The sequence below is a fragment of the Palaemon carinicauda genome, chromosome 15 (assembly GCF_036898095.1).
Source record: "Palaemon carinicauda isolate YSFRI2023 chromosome 15, ASM3689809v2, whole genome shotgun sequence".
Taxonomy (NCBI): Eukaryota; Metazoa; Arthropoda; class Malacostraca; order Decapoda; family Palaemonidae; genus Palaemon; species Palaemon carinicauda.
Genome location: NC_090739.1, coordinates 8462678 through 8477629, shown reverse-complemented (window position 1 = coordinate 8477629; position 14952 = coordinate 8462678). Strand labels below are relative to the sequence as shown.

The 14952-nt window shown below is 33.8% G+C and overlaps 1 pseudogene; it reads right to left on the bottom strand.

Annotated features, from left to right (window-relative positions):
* LOC137654474 (uncharacterized) overlaps positions 1-14952 on the bottom strand; it is a 31765-nt pseudogene that overhangs the window by 13531 nt on the left and 3282 nt on the right.

The window sequence follows — 14952 nt, the reverse complement described above, 5'->3', positions numbered from 1 at the left end:
TTGTGGACCAAATACAACTAACTAAAAAAACCCAAAACTGAAATAAAAGGTCCCCTAAAAACAAGGTAAATAGTTTCTTAAAATTCAGGACTCCACCAGTACCAAAATAAAAAAAAGTTCCACTAACACAATACATTCTACAAATAGAAAGGAGTAAAGTTTGGGTTCCCTATATGGAGTGCCAGGATGCACACCCATACCTGGTCCCTGTTGGCTCTGGCTCTCTTCAGAGTGCCATTATTAACCACTCTCTGTGTGTCAAAGGTGGAAGGGGATTGAGGGATGTTGACAGACTGAGGCACATTCTCAGCAGAGGATCCACGACGGAGGGGTCGAGGGGAGTGGTAGAGACGACTGGGAAGGATGTGATGCAGAACCGAATCTTTATGGCGTCCAAGTTGAGGTGTATTTGGGTGGGGGGTTAGTGTAGAGCTAGATGCTGTTACTTGAGCAGGACGAGACTGCGTGGATAGATGACTGGTGTGAGGTGGAGGGCGAGGGCTTTCAGGATAGATAACAGTCTGACCAATTTTACGTGTTGGGGTTAATTCAGCAGCACCTTCAACCATAGAAGGAAATAGAGATGGAGAGGATGAAGATGATGTTAACCCAAACATGATGCCAGAACATTTACTTGGTTTTTTCTTTTTTGTCCTACAGGGAGATGTTGGTGGTGGTGGTGATTGTGATACATATGATTTACTAAGATCAATCTGGCCAGTTTCTCCTACTTTGTTAACATCCTCTAGATCCTTGTGATGAGATGAACGAGTTAAACTACCATATCCCGAACTACTAGAGGAAGAAGTTGAGCCTAAAGTACTATGTGGAGAAGCGGTATTATAATCAAGCCAACGGAGTGACTGCTGCTGTGTTAAGCCATGCTTTGAATCTGTGTTTATTTCACATGCCATTCCCGTAGCTGGTGCATTAACTACCTGAATTAAAGGAGGCTCTGGATAGGTAGCAGTAGTGTTAGATACCTGGGTGGAGACATTAGTTGTGGGTGTAAGTGAGGTATTAGAGAGGGGATGATGAGAGAGCGCTGCAGAGATGAGTGCAGCCTGAGAGCTACTGCTGGAACCCTGAGATGCCAAGGATCCTCGCTCCCCACCCACACTCTCATTAAGGCCTGGCACACGCCACGAGTAGTCTGAGAATTTGCGTACAACCTCTGAAAATACAACACATTATGTATGAGAAAAACTGAAAGAGATCAATTCAACTACAATGTATTTCACTAGATCATTTTATTAATTCATTTTGCTACCACCAAGTTTCAGATAAAGATGTTACAAGTATATCAGATTAAAATAAATTAAATTATTCCTATTTTGGCAATAAATAATAAGACAGGGCATCTGCAGTCATGCTTAATTAAAAACTATCTGTACATAAAGATGAAGTAACCTGTGTAAAATATGTACAGTGGCTACATAAAACAAAAAAAAATATGCATTTGAATATAAAGTATTACTTTACAAAGATTAGATAAAATGGTTTCAGAAACTGTGGGAGATGAAGCTCTTATTTCAGGTGTTCCCACATTTCTCCATTATTGTGGGATATTTCCAAGAGGAATTCTTAAGATTCACAATTGCATAAGATCATAGAATTACAACACTGATGGATAATATTTAGATACAAAATACAAAAAAATAATATACTGGGTACTATACATTAAAAAAGAGCAACCCACATTTACGTGAAACTAATTGAAACTGATTTACATCCTATCCCATTAAAATCTATTTTTCCTTAAATCTTTCAAGATTAATGAACATCTTCACCAGTACCAGTATTATAAATCTAGATGGCAAAACACTAGTTCTTCAGACTCCTACACACCTTGAAGTTTTTTCTATTTAACTAAATTATCTGGCAGAGTAATTGTAAAACTAATTTTTTACTTTCACATTAATCATAGGTTGATTCTTGGGTAGTTTTAAAATCCATGAAGTTTTCTACTTTACATTCAACTCCACTTTCATGATAAATCAATTGAACAAAAATTCAAAACTGAAATACAATAAGATTACTGTGGAAAATAAACTTAGTTCTCAATTTTACATGCTGTGATCGAGAACAAACCAACTGCAATATTATGACTTTCGGCAGAAAAAATGAAACTTTTTAATGTGCCTCATAATAATCTTTTTATATTTCCTGGTCACCAAAACTTTGTTTTACATGTGCTGTATCTGCTGAAGGCAAATAGCTTTTGTCATCCCAAATTTGTATAAATTACTTTGGGTTATTAGCATTGATTACTGATAGTCAAAGTTAAATGTGCAGAGAGCAGTTAGGTGCTCTAGGTCGACTTTGGGTTTGTTAACAAAGATTCATTAGAGTTTTAGATACATTTTTAACAAGAAATCCGACTTAAATATGGGCATAATTGTGTAATAAGGAAGAGATAAATGCAAGGTATAACACTGAAATGAAAAAAAGTACTAAAGTAATATGTATTTACAACCATTGGAAAGTTTAAACCATTAGTCTTTTGAACCTAACATCTGGTATGACCAAATTCATGAAACTACGAGTTGGACATCTTTTAGGACAATAAATACAATTCCCATATGTTTTAATGTGCACATTAACTAAAACTTATACGAGAGGAATTTACTTTAAAGATTAGTCTCACTTATCTGTGCATGTATTGAACATACTGTACTTGTCTACATAAATGACCAGCAATTAAGTCGAGGAGATTTAAATGAAAATTACCACATAAATTTAGGGGTGAATATAAGCCTAAAACACTCCTAACTTCTTTTGCAAGAAATGCAGTAGTAAATAAGAGAAAAAAGATGTGACTGAAGACATGCTCCAATAATTTAAGGTTGTAACTATAGTCCTTATCATTAATTTTGAACAATAAACTGTCTCAGCCTTCTGCAGATATAAACACATGTAAATTCTAAGCTTCTGTTTGAAGAATGCAACCTACCTGTTGTATTACATAATGAAAATCAATGATAAAATAAAACTTTTTAGAAATATAAAAATTGCATATTATGGCAATGTGTTCCTTTCATCCCTTAAAAATAAACAAGACACTACACTTTATTAAATCAAAAGTAAATCTACCTGCATTAATGCACCTTTAACTTTCAACCAATACTATTTCTATGGATACAGTAATTAGACAGACAAATTTATTGTGATTCACAATGCAATATCATACATGTTATACTAGAAAAAATCTATATTGTACAATACTATGTAGTATATTAAGTGGGACTGTGACTAATTAGCCTGCTACAGTTGAACCAAGACTTCAAAATCAGATCTAATAATTGTAAACCTAAATTAAAATAAAAATATTAATCATGGGCCTTGAAGATTTATAATTTTACAAATGTCAATATATTAAGTATTTGGACATGAGCCACTTTCTCTTCTACATTATAGTTAAAGGAAAAATGTTCAAACCGCATAAGATTTCCAAGATTAAGTGAATAACATTGACCACTTTAAATGTAAATTCTGCTAGCTAAATAAATATTAATCATGTAAAATCTCAAATGACGTTATCTTGTTAATCATTACCGAATATGGTTACCAAATGAGGCATCCTAATAAACATTAAATCCGGCAGCAGTTATTGCAAATACGGACATAAGAATGAAGGCGTGCATATGAATTTGACTCTTATTCAATTACTGTATGACAATACAATTGAGCTTTCAAAATACCCATACAAATAAAATTTAACATTAAAAAAGTAAAGTCAATGGTACTTAACATACGAAATTACTAACTTTTTACTTATAAAAACACTCAATATAAAAAATAAAAATTGCATTCAAATAAATGTTGACAAAATGTTCGTGAAACTATAATTCTGGAACGAGATATATCAACATTTTTAACGCTAACATGCCAAGTTGCAAAGATGCTTAGCTTCCTTTTGACTAATAGTTCCAACTATATGGCAACAGGGTCTGCTAGTGAGGGTTAAAGTTTTTTTTTTCCTAATTGCTTCACATTCAAACACATATCAATAAATAAATATTCAATGAGCTCTAGAAGAATAAATTGTTTATTTATTAATGGAATGTAAACAATATTTATTTTTTATAAAAACGGAACTTCTCACTTCAGAATTGCATTCACATTCACTATACGTGTATCTAAACTTAAATATTCCATTAAATACAGTACTATGAGAATATCATCTCCCTTAATTATCTCCTATTAATATAAAACTAAATTGAAAATTGGCAAGGAGTGATTAAATTACAGTACTGATCAACCAAAATATAATCCTGCATTATAATATTTCATGCTTTACCCTAATGAAAATAACAAAAAGACAATAGATACGTCTTCAATAAAGGCATATTTTCCAACGACCATGAAATAATGCAATAAATATAGTAAAAAGAATTGATCAAATGGGTTTGACTAGATACATTTATAGTTAATGTAATACAATACACAGAGGTTCTGACCTATGACAAGATCATTTCTTAAATCTGCTTAATATTAAAAAGAGATTTTAAAAATCAATCTTGTGAAGTAGTAACTCATTTTGGCTAACAAAATGCTTTAAGAGTGGTACTGTGCAAAGACTAGGCCTACATATGAAGTAGCTAAAATACAGAATACCCTTAATGCCAACGTTTGGCAACCTCTGTGCGAATGTTAGCATAGCTCTACCCATCTGTATGTTTTAACAGGAAAAATTGAGTTGCAAAGTAGAGGAGATCCAATGCCACAAGGAAAAAAAGCATAAGATATATACAGGAATATAAATTCAACTTGGTCATGCAAATAGCAGCCTTGTGGTACATGTAAGCTTTACTTTCTTGTAATAATCTAATTACAAGGTTCTACAGTGCAATGGTAAGAAACTATAGGGTCTTGTTCTACACTGCTAAAGTACTGTAGTACCTGTTCTAACTATTGCATCTACCAAAAATAAAAGCATGCAAGATGAAACGGCAAAATGACAAAATACACCAGACACTTATAAAGACCATGCACATTAAAGCATGCACTTTGTTAGTGACATAATCTGTTTTGTTTCTTCTTAATGTAGCAAAATACCTCAGAGAAGCAGTTATTTCCCTTAGGTTCAATGAAGCCAGGGTACTAGGAAGGCTCTGCCACAGAACAATCATATGTATGAGGTTAGTAATTTTGTTAGCATTCAAATCCACTGCTAAAGTATGGGGATATCTATGTAGATACTAAATTTATTTACCAATTGTTATTTTATGTGAAAACATAAAACCCAAGTCAGTTTCTGGCATCACACACTCCCTTATATAGTACTAATGAATTTTAGGGATTAATAATTACCTGTACTTCCTTAACAATGAATAAATATTAAAAAGTCTTGTCAAAACTAATGGTTATAATGCAAAGTCCTTCGATTCCTTGTCAGAAATGGTATATGTATGGATAGTATAAGTTATAAGAAATCAGTGAACTTCAAGAGTTGGATATTGTATGACAAAAATAAAGTTAATAAGAATATGCCCAGAATTGTTTTCAGATAAATCTGAAATGAACAATACAGATGAATACAGATGAATACTCATGAATGTAGATATGAGAGGGAAAGAATACCTGGACCTGTAGGAATACTGTATAGAAACAACTGCCTATTCTTAATTAAAACCACTGTGATCTTAAAAGATGAAATAACAACTTAGCCTACTTAGATTTTTAATGTTTTGTTAAGTTAATTACATCTATGCCCATTTCTGAATTCTGACCTGGACTCAATAAAAATAAAGCTTGTGCATCATCACTTTACTACATACAAAATATGTAGCATAAATAAATATATGTAATATGCACTGATCTTCATATATCTAAACAATTTTTGCTTCATGGCTACAAATCAGTTACGTATAGTGTCTTAACAGTGCAAGTCTAAGCATTTAGACCGAGTCCTAAATTACCTACTAGTTGCCAGCTGTGGATCTTGAGGAGAAACAAGATCACAAGGAGACTTGGTAGAGACAGGGCAAACTGTCAGGCTAACATTGCTTATCTGCTTAAAGATAAAAGAGAAAGAGCCTTTTACTGGCTATAAGCATATCTAACTTCATGCTCTCAAAGACCCAACATAAATGTGACAACAGAGCAGATGGAAGCTTGGTACCACTATCCAACTCTGAAGCAAAATATGTCCATCATAAGGCTGAGAGGAAGGTAATAGAAATTCTTCCTTTCTTAGTTTACATGTTTGACAGGAGACTAACTGTGGCTAAAACATATGAAAATTATCTCCGGCTTACCCCAACTAAGCTTTAATCTATATAAAACACGGTTGTCCTAACTTTGGATATCGATTTATTCATTACAAAGTACAGTAGTTTTATGAGATCGAGTCACATTATGACTTGGAGGAGGAGGAGGGGGGGGAGGAGGAGGAGGAGGAGGAGGAGGAGGAGGAGGGGGGGGGGCCACTTTCCTGGCAACTGAAAATTGTGGCAAGGTAAAGTTGATGATGAGAAGCCAAATAAAAATATGAAGAGTAACAGCAAAAATAGCAATGCAGCTTGGTAAAAAAAAAAAAAAAAATTCAAGGGTACTGAAAAGAACCTTTAGTGCCTCTTTAGTGCTTCAAAGGTGCACTGTAGGTAACATTTCCATCAAGGGCAGTGTTTAATAAAAAAAAGAGGAGAAAACATTCTCACAATAGCCAAACTAGTAGTTACTTGGCATATAAGGCAAGTAATATTGTTCACAATGTTCTTATTTGTTCACTTATACCAAGTATTCTTAAGCCAGAAAATTTCAATTACTGGGGATCACCATTCACAAGAACACTCCCCTCGTCTTTCACAGTTCAATATACTGTAATTGCTAATAACTATGAACAACAAACATTTATAAAAGCAAGGAGACTTTTAGCAGAGCAAAACCGAAATTAACAAGGGCTGCTGAGCTGTAAATAAACAGAGTTTTCATAAGATAGCATAGCTTGCCATGGAGGACAAAATTTTACACGACTGCCACTGTTTGAAAGTATGTTTGAGAAATACAACTTTCAAATATGTGGGATTACAAATAAAGTAATTCAACAAGGTCTAAAATCAATTAAACATGGAGGTTACAGCTTGTATCATTACATGCAACTGACCATGTTGACATTTCTCTATAAGGCAACTCAATTAAATTATTTGGTGTGCCTGAATTTCCCCACCCCAAAAGGGTGATAATTCTACCTCAGATGAGTACATACAACAAGTTTGTGCCATGCAGCTCAAATCCATCAATAATTGTATAACTTAACATTAACAAAAATACAGAAAGTTTTTTTCATTCAGTCCTTTGCGCAAAGCTAAACTGGGGATAAAAATAATAGATCTATAGTCTCAGCGAGTTATCTACCTTCCACAAACAAAATTCTACCTAGCAATGTAGGGGCATTGGATTTTCCACATGAGCACCATTTGGCCAAAGGGCCAGGAATCTGTAAGCAGCAGCTATTATACACCAAAAGTTATTTTGATTTAGAATAACTTTAGCCAAAAAGACTAAAGTTTATGTAACCTAGCCGATATGGAGACTTTACCAAAAATTCATTTTTAGTAAGGAATACACCGTCCAAATATGAAGACCATTCCTAATAAACTCTAAAAGCTATTACAAATTGGGAAAACTTCATCCAAAAAATTAAAGCTTTCTATGTATAATCTTAACCATCCCAATAGGGAGAGGGGCTAGAATCTGATTTTTTTTTTTAGTAAGGAATCCCTCATAATATGATTCATACCTTACAAGCTTCAAAAGCTACTGAGACTTGAATACAATAACCTTAATAACCTGCAAAATTTTCAACCAAAAGTACTGTATTTTTCATAAATGACCTTGACCTACAGTTAAAACTAAAGACCGAATGCTGGTCTGTAATACTTGCAACAGAGGTAAAACTGATCTATAATACCCCATAAGCTTCAAAAGCTATTAAAACTTGAAAAATTTAATCTGTTGTTCATGAATGTAACCAATACTACCAAGGATATCTTGATAGCTGACATTTATTCCCAGAATGTTGAAGAGGTCACACTTGAATACAAATGGAAAAGTTTAATGGGATGATAGTTTAAATTAATCAAGTTGTTCTGGCCACATATAATATGATGAGGGGTGGCAGACAAAGTAATGATGAATGAGAAAAAGAAATAAAAATGAATGATCTCAAAACACAGTGAATGTGTTTGGCTGCACCAACACCAAGAAAATATGATCAGAACTAGAGAGGGACAGACAACTAATTGGAAATTCAGATCTTGGTCTTTGAACCCATGACTAGCAAAATTAAGTACACTAACTGTAAAATATTATGTACCTTAACATATTAATTGCTTCAACCAGATAACTTAATTAAAATTTTGGACTCTCATTGGGGTAGCATATGTAATTTCACATCAAAACTTGTAGATAAGTTAATCATGAGAGAAACCCTTATTCCAAGAGATGATAATTTGGAAGGCACATACAAGCTCCAATTGCAATCTATCCTTACATCTTTCTTACTTCATTTTATTCTCCGATAACTATAATCTACCATATAAATAAGAAATTTTAAAACAAATATTTTATCAATTTAAATATACAATACTGTATATGGTACAATCAAATGTAGGTTACTAGGATTGTATGTGTTTGCATAGACATTATACAAGTAGAAACAAACTCTGGTCAATATCATTTTTTGTTGGTAGGCTTAGTTGAAAAGGGGGTCGCTTGCTATCATGTGTGTGCCATCTTAAAACTATACCATTCAGTTTAATCAGAGTAGTGGTATAAGCTAACAATGTAATATTATACCTGGCCTATCATCTTTATAACACTGTGCTAAGCATGACAGATTCACCTTTTACGTAATGGAAATAGTTAAAAATGTCTTTAATGAAAAGTATGATGAACCATAAGATAAGAATAGCTGAAACAATGAATGCACTAACAATATTTTCTTAATGAGGAAGAAGAAAAAATCTAATGTTAAACTCGGAGATTGCAAAGGAAGTAACAATAGAAAGTTTCTGATAGAGATGGGCAAATTAGTCTAAAATGCTCTAAGATTTGCAGTGACCTTCAATTATTACACAATCCAATACACAAACTACTTTATTATGAACATCTCTTACAAAGCACTATAAACTATGAAAAGCATTTTTAAGTACTGTATTAATGAAGAATAATCATACATGGCTTTAATGATCTGAATGTCTTCCGGAGTACCATTTAAGAGCCATTTACAATATTCCTATTTATAAATAACTGTTGAAGGATTACTTCTAGTGACATCACCCTTTCTACATCATTTACATGCATCCACACAAATCTGTTAGAACAAATATCTGGAGGGTTTTTCTCTATTAGCTTTCATTTATTTATTAGTTCCCATAATTTCTTTTAACATACATACAATGCACCCATACACACTGGACATACAGTAACTTAACTGTAAAGTTAGTCCACAATAATAGTCATTCTTTTCTTAGTTTTAACTATAATTTGAACTGTACAAAACATACAAAAAGCTATATGCCAAACACTTTAGCAGCCAACTCTAACTGCACAATGCATTCGGCAAATTTTTAAGACTACGAGCATAATGTAATACTGTATATGTATGACTATAGGATAACATTAAAAGACAAAAAGATAGGAATATATCAAAATCTGAATCATTACTTATGTCTGTTTACTGCACTTTATGGGCTACAGTTATGAAAAATATTAGTTACCATACATGGCATTTTTTGTAGAGATGCAAATTCAAGTAGCCAAAGCTACAAATAAGAAGCATCTACACTAATTCACTTTTGAATGAGTTAAAATCTTACCTGTTGGATTATCCGCTAACTGATCGAGAATGTCTTCGGACTCCATATCTTGCTTTGCTTTTTGCCACAATTCTTCCAGTCTTTTCCTCTCAACATCCCGCCTTTCAGTTTCTCTTCTGTGCTTTGTTAAGTCACGGTGAAGCATAGCTCTTGTCTCCATCTCAAATCTTCTGATTCGCTCCTGCGTGCTAGCACTCAGACCCGCATAGGATCTAATGGCCACTTCATCTCCCAAAAGAGAGAGCGGCTCAGGAGCTAATTGACTAGACTGTTGGCTAGTTGGCATACCGGTTAAAGTAGAGGTACTGGAAGACAACGATGTTGTACTAGCGCCTACACCATCACTTTTAACAACACAGAATAATCGTCCATCTTCCTCCTCTGGGATACCCACTTTCAAGTGTTCACTGCCACTAGTTCTATCCCCAACCATGGAATTCTGAGATGCACTAGACACACCTGATGCATGACTTTGAACACTCATCAAACTCATGTTCGAGATTTTACGTTCACTCATTGGCTTTGGATCAGGTAATTCAACCATGCTTTCCATCTGCTTCATTAGCAGTCTATTTTTTCTTAGTTCAGCCTCCTTATCAATATCTCGTTCCTCAAATCCACCCTCTTTATCACTATTGAACTTTGAATCATCATTCACTTTGTCTTCTAAGTTCTTTTTGTTCTTCACCTTATACACCTTTCTATTAGCTGCAGATATTATGGAAGATACTATGTCTTTCTTTAAGTCTCCCTTTAGATTACCTGAAAGAGAAAAGTTTAAACCAATTACTATTATAATAAACAATTAATTACAGACTTGTTTGGTATTGATAATCATTTAGAAATAGCTAGGAGACCCTTTGAGCAGATCTATTTAAACTGGAAAAGGGAAAAGAAAACTACAGCAGGAAAAGCACCATATTGTACAGTGTTTGTATGGCACAATGTACCCACAGGAATTATGATTGTGTTCCTACTGTTCCCAAAGACATATTACAACCAGCAATTGTTTGCTTTGGGGTGAAAATTTATATATCCCAGGTAGAGCTCCTTCCTGAATTAAATAAAAAACTTTATTACTTTTATTTCTTGAGAGAGAGAGAGAGAGAGAGAGAGAGAGAGAGAGAGAGAGAGAGAGAGAGGAGAGAGAGAGAGCGAGAGGAGAGAGAGAGCGAGAGAGAGCGAGAGAGAGAGAGAGAGCGAGAGAGAGCGAGGAGAGAGAGAGAGAGCGAGAGAGAGAGAGAGAGAGAGAGAGAGAGAGAGAGAGAGAGAGAGAGAGAGAGAGAGAGAGAGAGAGAGAGAGTGAAATCAATTATCCAGGGCATAACTCCTTTCTAAAATAACTGACCAAAACTATGACATTTTTTATTTCTAATGGATCTAGAGAGAACAAAACTTTATACTAAACCAACCTTCAACTTTATTTATATTATGAAGTAACATTGACTGACTGGATGGGGTCTCATGATCTATATGGGATAATAGATGCTCGCCTGATGGACTATGCACATCAGAGGAGTCAGTTATTGGTGGGCCAGTATCTTCTCCATCATCCTCACTGAAAAACCATGCAGCCTGAAACAGAATTGCATACATCAGTGGCACCAACCTCTCACCAAAGGTGTAGAATCATCAATGAAATCAATACTGATTAAAGGAATTACAATCCAATGAACTAAAGGCAGTTACCTGACTAATCAGCGTTTCTACAATGCGACAACTGATGAGACATATCAGTGACCATTGTGACCATGTTGTCATCACCAGATCGCACCAGCGTTGGTCCAAAAACTATAGCTAGATTCCGAACATCCATCTTGTTATATTCACTTTGGCTGACAATGAGACTTAAATGCATCATCAAAAAAACGCAAGGTTTCATAATGGTGGTCAGGTAGCTCATGCACCTGAAAATTAAAAAAAATACAATGTATGATGATAAACATTTGGTTAATTTCTTCATTCTATGTATTCTTATCTCACAATACTTAGAACTATAAACTATGGATACACAGTATATGAGGAATTTAATAATGAATTTTTGAAAATTAAAATTATTGGTATCAATAAATCAGAAATTCAATGGAGTAAAAGAACAACTAAATAAGAATAATTTGTTTAAAATAAAAAACAAATGTGTAATTACTTACAATTCTCTTCAGTTCTATCATCCTCTGATTGGGATCCTCTATTTTTACTAGCCTCTATAAAATGAGGATATAGCTCACAGGTGAAGAGAGGATCTGGCAATTTTTGGAAAAACTGCTTCAACATGCTGGAGATCACATTTACATCAGACCATCTGTCAAAAAAAAAAAAACCCATAAGCATGACTATAAATGGTGTTTTGAAATAAATAACTCCATATACTTTGTTTAAATGGACACTTGGAGCCTTAGATACAGCGACAGTAGTCTGCACATTTTGAATACTACTACTTTAATATTTTATTTGGATGAGCCAAATCAGTTTGCTAATTTAACTACATCCATTTAAAACATGCTGACTAGAATGGCACTGTATAATACATAGTGTCTCTCTAATCCTGGGAAAGTAATTTTAATGCAAATAGAATTAAAAGAAAGTTATGACATTCCTTGAAATATATCAGGAGCTACATTTTTTTTAAATACATTAGGAGCTACATATTTTTTTTAAATACATTAGGAGCTATGTTGAAACAGTACGCTATTCCAACTGCTTTACCATCAGTACTGAGGAAATTTTTCCAGGATTCAACTATGAAATAGGGTTTGAACATCATTTGGGAACAGACTTTCTGGTCAAAGAATCGCATCTAAATCTATTGTTCAATTTTTTCCCGGTCATCAAATAACTAATAAACTACAATCACTGGCTAATGCAACTTAGGTAATAAAACTGATTTCACTTATTATAAATAAAAAAAACTATTAATTAAATATGAATATTTCCTCATATTCAAAAGAACACATTGGTAACAATACTACTTGCACAGTATGTACTGTAACTGACAGTAATGCTCTATGTACCTGTGCATTTTGTAAACATCTAAAAACTATGCAATATTAAAATACCACTACTAAACAAAATATCATTGGTAACAAAACTTGCAGAGTAAAATAAAATGAAACCAATAGGCCTACACTTGAGCGAATATAAAATTAATAAAATCCAACATTCTTTGCAATTACAGTACTGCACATTACTGTACAGTATATAGATCTCCAATCATAATGATAAACATGTCTATATTATTGTTAAAATAATTAAAAATTATTTACATACCTAGGATCACTGTAATCTATAGATTTAGGACCCTTGTTGAGCATCTCTGTCAAGTGCGTCACAGCAGCCTTATTCCCGGGAATACGGTAAATTCCCTGCGTCTGCAGACCTCGTGTCTCAATCACACTAATACAAAGTGCTACAAGAAGTGGCACAAAGTCACTTTCAGGCGACTGAAATGCAAAAATACCACTATCAGAAGTAATTAGGAACATAGACACACTGTACCATACAGAACTACTGTATAAAACTTTCACATTATATGTGAATATAAGTTAATAAGACATTTCTAGAATAAAGCTATTTTAAATAAAAGCATAGAAGTCATCTTATCGATCCTGTTTGAAAACATTAGAATGATAGTGACAGACCTATAATTAATGCCGTTTCACTTTCACTATCTTTCAAGACCAAAAAAGATATTGTTCCATCTCTGATCATCTCAGATCTAAGTGACATTATAAGAATGCAAAAATAGTTCATTTTTTGTTTATTTCCATACATACAAAATCAAATAATGTAAGGAACAACATGAAAAGGGTTAAATCATTAAATGCTAATAGGGTTAAATTACGAATGTGCTTTCCTTATTTTATCTCTTGAAGAGTAAACAATCAACAGTAGTAATTGTTGTAGTAGTAGTAGTAGTAGTAGTAGTAGTAGTAGTAGGAGTTAGTTAGTTTTTTTTTTCTTTTTTTTGAAAGGGAACAATGAATTAGGCCAGTCTCATATTGGGGGAATAATGAAAAATGCAACAAAATATAAGACAAGCACATACTGCATAGCTATTTTAACTTACTTGAGGGGCAGTCCTCTAAACATACACCTATAGTAGCTCCCTCAGGTAATGGAGTGGTTGGGGTAACAGCTGGAGACCCACCTTGCATCTTCCTCATGAATGGCCTTACCAAATGCCCCTCTCCATGTTTTTGACTTTGGTGATGAGTTACTTTCTGTAAATGAGGAAAATAATATCTTAGATAAAAATATTTTGTAATGAAATATGCCAGATACCATGCAGTTCAGTATTTGAAACTGCATGTCAAAAAACTTCACCAGTAAATGGGTTTAAATAATAACTTTCATATCTCATAATTCACTTCTACCCGCAGTGTTTTGCACAGAGGAAAATACCCATTTTAATCACTATCATCATCTATCTGCAAGCCATTATATAATGAAGTGAAGTACTGTAGTATCTTAAAATTGAACCTTACTATTTCCACTACTTTAAAACAAAAAAAAAATATCCCTTAAACTTTAAGGAAATATTTAAAAAATATTTAAGTTCTTAATTAATAAATACCTTGTGAAAAAAAACAATAAAATAATTCCTCACTAGTTAGCGCTATAGAGCTAAACATATACGGCCTGGAAATAGCAAAGATAATTATATGGTAACAGCAGCACATGAAAGGTTTTCAAAATATCATAACGCACCTATATTACTAGGCTTGCGAGTTTTGGTTGATGGAGATTGGCCAGTGGGCGACCTGGTTTCTCAATGAGGTTAATTTCCGCATGGGCTTTATTACTGGACTGGGGTGACACATTGTTGTTCATGGGGGTCTTGCTGCCTGTTTCTCCTTCCTACAATTAAAACAGAAAGTAATGTGTGGGACATAAGATAGAGAAATTGTATATTATCATAAAAAAAGACACCTGGAGTCGTTCACATGAGATAAATCATACAAAATACAATACTGTACTGTACTACAATAAAATATCAATATCAACAATTCTACAAAATTTATGTCTGTAAGACCTCCGTACCTGTATAGCACAGTTGTCTTGTAAAGTGGAGAGCCAAGCAAGCATTTCTGGAGGAGTTTCAGCTTGGAGGAGCAGCTGTGAGCCGCCT